Source organism: Coenobita brevimanus, chromosome 2, assembly GCF_032717465.1.
Source record: "Coenobita brevimanus isolate Jiangsu-jjx chromosome 2, ASM3271746v2, whole genome shotgun sequence".
Lineage (NCBI taxonomy): Eukaryota > Metazoa > Arthropoda > Malacostraca > Decapoda > Coenobitidae > Coenobita > Coenobita brevimanus.
In genome coordinates, this window is record NC_136955.1 from 31,291,867 (window position 1) to 31,297,866 (window position 6,000).

A 6,000-nucleotide genomic window follows, 5' to 3' on the forward strand; every position below is an offset into this window, starting at 1 on the left:
GAGCCCGCATTAACTTTCCTTCCAAGAAAGAAACAAAAACAATACAAAAGAGAGTCAAATTCAAGATCCATTCATTTTGAGATGCCTGGACACAATGCGTTTGAAAAATGGGAGATCATAGGAAGTAGGAAATACAGACAGAGGGAGACAGTTCCAGAGCTGACCTGTTGCATAAATGAAGAACTGAGAGTAACGGTTAACTCTTGCATTACAGTGATGGACAGCAAAGGGATGAGAGTTTGTTGCTAGACGGGTGCTACACGCCCGTCGTAGAGGTGGAGGGATGCAAGCAGACGTTTCAGAGGAGCAGTGACCATTGAAGTTGTGATAGAAAAGAGATAAAGAGGAAACAGCACAGTAAAGAAACAAGGTTGAAGGGAGCCAGTAAGAGGGGGAGAGTTGAGACGAACAGCCATTGACTCCACCCTATTGAGAAGAGCTGTATGTGGGGAGCCTCCCCACACATAAGAGTTGTACTCTAAACGGGGCGTATAAAACCCTTGTATAAAGTCAACAATTGTGAAGGAGTAAAGAAGGCAAGGAGTCGGCTTAGCACACATAATCTCTTGGAAACAGATTTTACAAGAGATGCACTATGATCTTTTCAAGATAAGTCTCGTGTGAATGAAACCCCAAGCATGTTCAAGGATGATGCAAGATTGAGCTGGATATTATTAAACATAAGTGGGTATTCCTCTGGAAGATTTTGATGGGTTGATAGGTGTAAAAACTGAGTCTTTGATGCATTAAAAACAACAAGATTATTTTTACCCCAGTCAGAGATACAAGCCAAGTCAGACATTAGGTGTGCCATAGCCTCATCCCTTGTTTGTGGAAGTAACTGCTGAGATGGACGTTCTGGGAACCTAATGGAAAGGTGAAGGGTGGAATCATCATCGTACGAGTGGATAGGGTTAGATGTACAGCTTAGACCATCACTGATGAATAAAAGAAGAAAGTTGGTGATAGGACAGAGCCCTGAGGAACACCACTGTTAATAGATCTATGAGAAGAACGATGGCCGTTTACAACAGCAGCTACAGAATGACCAGAAAGGAAGATATACATGAAGGCACAGATAGAAGGATAGAAACCGTAAGAGGGCAGTTTGGAAATTAAAGATTTAGGCAAGACTCGATCGAAAGCCTTTGAGATGTCAAGTGCAATGGCAAAGCTTTCACCAAAGTCCCGAAAGGAGGATGACCAGGAATCGGAAAGCTAGGTGAGAAGATTGCCAGTGGAGCATTCCTGATGGAACCCATACTGACGATCAGAAGGAAGGTTGTAATAGGAAAGATGCTTTAAAATTTTTCAGTTAAGAATGGTTTTAAAAACTTTTGAGAGACAGGATGTTAAAGCAATTGGACGATAGTTAGAGGGTTGGGAATGGTCACCCTTCTTTGGGACTGGCTGAATGAGAGCAAACCTCCAGCAAGAAGGAAAGGTACAAGTAGAAAGGCAAACGCGAAAGAGTTTACCTAGGCAGGGTGTAAGCACAGAAGCAGTTCTTGAGAACAACAGGAGGGACCCCATCAGAAGGGACTCCATATGCCTTGTTAGTATTGAGGTCAGTGATGGCAGAAAATACATGAGGTGAAGAAATTTTAATGTCAGCCATGAGGAAGTCAGAGGGGGGAAGTGAGGGAGGAACAGCTCCGGAATCGTCTAAGGTGGAATTGGAGGAGGAAGTCTGTGCGAAGAGATCTGCTTTATCAGTAGAAGAAATAGCTACAGAGCCATCAGAATAGAATAAAGGAGGGAAGGATGATGAGGTAAAGTTGTTAGAAAGGTTTTTGGCAAGGTGCCAGAAGGAGCAGGAAGAATTCAAGTTGGAGAGTTGAGAGCATTTAGAACGGATGAAATTATATTTTGCAGAGTGAAGAACAGACTTACCACAATTCCGGGCAGAAACATAAAAAAGATAATGATTCGGTGGTGGGTTGGCTCTGGTACCTTTTATACGCCCTCTCCTTGTTGCAGACAGCATTAGAACAAGTGTGATTAAACCAAGGCTTTCTTGTATTAGTCAGAGGATATGAGAAAGGAATGTATGCCTCCATGCCCGAGAGAATAACCTCCATAATGCGCAAGGCAGATTCAGATGGCTCCCGGCCACTGAAGATATAATCATTCCAGGGAGAATCAAAGAAGTACTGCCTGAGGACCTCCCAGTCCACAGCTCCAAAGTGCCACAGATAACGTTTCTTTGGAGGGTCCACAGGCCGTACCGGAGCAATAGGAGAGGTTAAAGTAACAAGGTTATGATCGGAGGAGCCGAACGGAGAGAAAAGCTTAACAGTGTAAGCAGAAGGATTAGTTGTGAGGAAGAGGTGAAGTATGTTGGAGCTCTCTCCAAGGCAGTCAGGGATACGGGTAGAGTGCTGTACAAGCTGCTCTAGGTTATTAAGGATAGAAAAGATGAAGGCTTGTTCACCAGGTGGATCAGTGAAAGGAAAGGAGAGCCAATGTTGGTGGTGACCATTGAAATCTCCTAGAATGGAGATTTCTGAGAAAGGAGAAATGGATAGAATGTGTTCCACTGTAGAAGTAAGATAGTCGAAGAATTTTTGATAGTCAGTAGAATCAGGAGATAAGTAAACAGCGCAGATATATTTAGTCAGAGAATGACAAGAGAGCCGAAGCCAGAGAGAAGAGAATTCAGAAGAATCAAGTTCAGGAACATTAGAGCAAGATAGGTCATTGCGTACATATACGCAACATCCACCTTTGGCTTTGAAATGAGTATAGAGAAAGTAGAACGATACAGAGAAGGGTTTGCTGTCAGTTGCCTCAAACAGCTGGGTCTCAGTAAGAAAGAGATGAGGTTTAGAGGAGGAGAGGTGGTGCTCAAGAGAAAGAAAGTTAGAGGAAAGGCTGTGAATGTTGCAGAAATGAATAAGAAGTGAGTCAGATAGTGGATCCGGGCAACTCAAAGAGTCGGTAACGGGAGTGGGGCTGATGATGGAGGCATTTATGGTCCCCCCCCACGGGGACTCCGCGGCATTGTTTTGCGCCATTTATCTTTTATTTTAATTTTGAAAAGGAAGTGTAGTGTGTATTGTGCATGTAGTTTAGTGATGGCAGTTAGAGAAGCTTGTACTAGAGAGTATGGTGCCCTACTCTCTGTGTCACTGAAACAATGAATAAGTTCAGCAAAGGGGGATGGTCAGGAACTAGTCCTGAAGGCTGATGAAATGGGAGCTCCAGCTCTCCCTGTCTTCAGCTCTCCATCCACTTTGGAAGTACTGCCCTGCTCGACTTGTGCTACAGTCTACTCCTCAGGAGTCCTTGATTCGTTTGAAGAAAAGAAAGTGACAATTGGATCTGAACTGCTGTGGACTGAGTCTAGAGAAATTTAATCTCGGGAAGCGAAATCCAAAGAAAGACTGTTCGGGATATAATGAGACAACATGGGCTGGGGTGAGATGGAAAGTACAGAAGAAAGCTGATCGAGTGTGGGCCAGGAAAAAGAGGTGTGATCGAAAAGTATCCAACCATTTTTTTTTTTTCGTAAACCTGTATGAGGACGGGTATGCAACTCAGTGAAGTGACCTTGAATCGTTGCGCGCATACTCATGTATGTTCGGCGCTGCTGCCCAATCCAGTCACTGTCGAGTAGCTTGTGTTTGAGGACGTGTTCTCCTTGCTCATCACATATTCGTTAGTTTGACAATCAATCCTTTCACCTACAGATATTCCTCTCCCCCTTCATCCATCCACTCATCAATCCAGTCATTAATTTATCCAGTCTTCTATTCCTCCATCCATTCATTCTCTTAACTTTCCACCCCTCCTTCCAGTCATTCCTCCTTTAATCCATCCCTCTTTCCATCCACCCATCAGTGTGTTTCAGTGTGTAGGGGGTGGGGGAGTTGTAAATGGTTATGGTCCTTTCGCAGCAAGAAAAAGTCCGTTCAGGGTGTGACAGAAGTTGGACTTTCCCCGAGTGCAACATTGCCAATATGACCACGAATTATCGGATTATCACTCTGTCTCCCTACCTACCCCCATCCCACCTGTTTCTCTCTCTCTCTCTCTCTCTCTCTCTCTCTCTCCATATATATATATATATATATATATATATATATATTTATATATATGTATATATATATATATATATATATATATATATATATATATATATATATATATATATTTTGTATATATTTATTATTTATTTTCAACTTTTTTCCACACCACCTATGAGGTAAAAGTCTAGGCGTTTTATTTTTAAGAGGTTTCCCCTGTAGGTCTAATCCTCTCTCTGACCCTGGGTCCCTCGCCGACCTCGGCGTGGCAACATGAGAAAAAAGCCCTGCCACGTGTCATAGAATTCATTCAAATCGTTGTTATAATTCTAAAAAGTGATACTATATAGCTTCCTTTACTATATACAGAATATAAAAAACAATTTCAAATAGCACATAGATGGGAAATAAGAGAGAGAGAGGGATGTACTACGGTTGATTTGGCAGCATCGCTAGAGGTGATTCACCAGGTGGGCCCCACCCTGAATGGATTTCTTGCAGTGAAAGGACCATAGTGCAAGTGTGGGAGGCAGAGGACTGGCAGCTCAACCACGACTACGCTTAAGCCCACTCACCCCATCTCATCCAGGATTTTTTGGCCAAACATAGGATCACACAGGCCTGGCAGGCTCCTTACTTTCCAGAAATGAATCACTACGACTTTTGGTTATTTCCTAAACTGACGATGCTGTTCAAGGTTACAGGATTTGACGAAAAAATGAGATGAAGGAAAATGCGACAGAAATCTTGTTTTCCAAATATGATTTTACAAAATGTTTCCAGCAATGGAAGGGCCGCTGGGTGTTGAGTCCCAAGGAACATACGTTGAGAGGGATTAAAACTTTAACTCGGTTAGCAAGTAATTTTTTTTTTTTTCCCCACCAGCTGAAGGTCGAATGCTTATCAATCAAACCTTGTATGATGCGGGAATATACGAATATATATATATATATATATATATATATATATATATATATACTGTATATATATATATATATATATATATATATATATATATATATATATATATACATTTTATAAATAACAGAGACGGAGGAAGGAAAAACAAATAGGTGAAAAAAATAATCCATACACCTGATTACTGGTGTCCCTCTGTTCATTAAAATATCTCTGTAACAGTTAGACTTGAACAGTTGTTGGGTTGAAATTTGAAGGAAAACCAACTCTGCCTGGGAAGCGAGGATTCCAGAGAGATGCAGTTCGGGGAATGAAAGAATTCTGATAGTGCAGGAAGTTCTGCAATATGGTTGGCAGTGACATTTCCAGTCATGAGCGCTACCAGATGCCCATGTAGCACGAGGGGAAGACATGGGAGAGGTGGCACCATGGACGCAACTTCGTCTGAGCATTTGCCAAAAAAAGTATCTGTAAAATAATGCAAAGGGAGGCAACATTCCTTCTTACTTGCAGGGGAGTAGTTTATATGTAATGGCAGGGTTGTTAATGATTCTAACAGCAACTTTATTCTGAATTTTGTCTAGTTGTCTTAATGCAACCTCTCCACAACCATTCCACAAGGGTGAGCAATATTCAAGCTGAGGCTTGCATGACTCTTATAAATTATAGCTAACTGCTCATCAGCGAAGAGGTTACGGACTCTGTACAATAATCCAAGTTTCTTTGAGGCGGTTTTATAGAGTGATCTGACATGAGGAGGACCAGCTGAGAAGGCACTGATTCCAGTGAAGACATTTAAGAGAAGAATTTCAATACTTGCACTGGAGATGGGAATATTAGTAGCATTAAAAGGTGAGTGTGTACGAATCTGGCAATATATGTCTATTAGTAAAACTGTATACACATTTAGTTTTACTAGCTTTATTAAAGAGACAAAGGATGCTTTGTCACATTCACTTTGATTGTAGAGAGATCTTGATTTATGGAGATGGCTGTACTGAGTTGAGGGGGTAGAGATATTAGACTTTGTAAATGGATGTCTGAGTGTGAATAC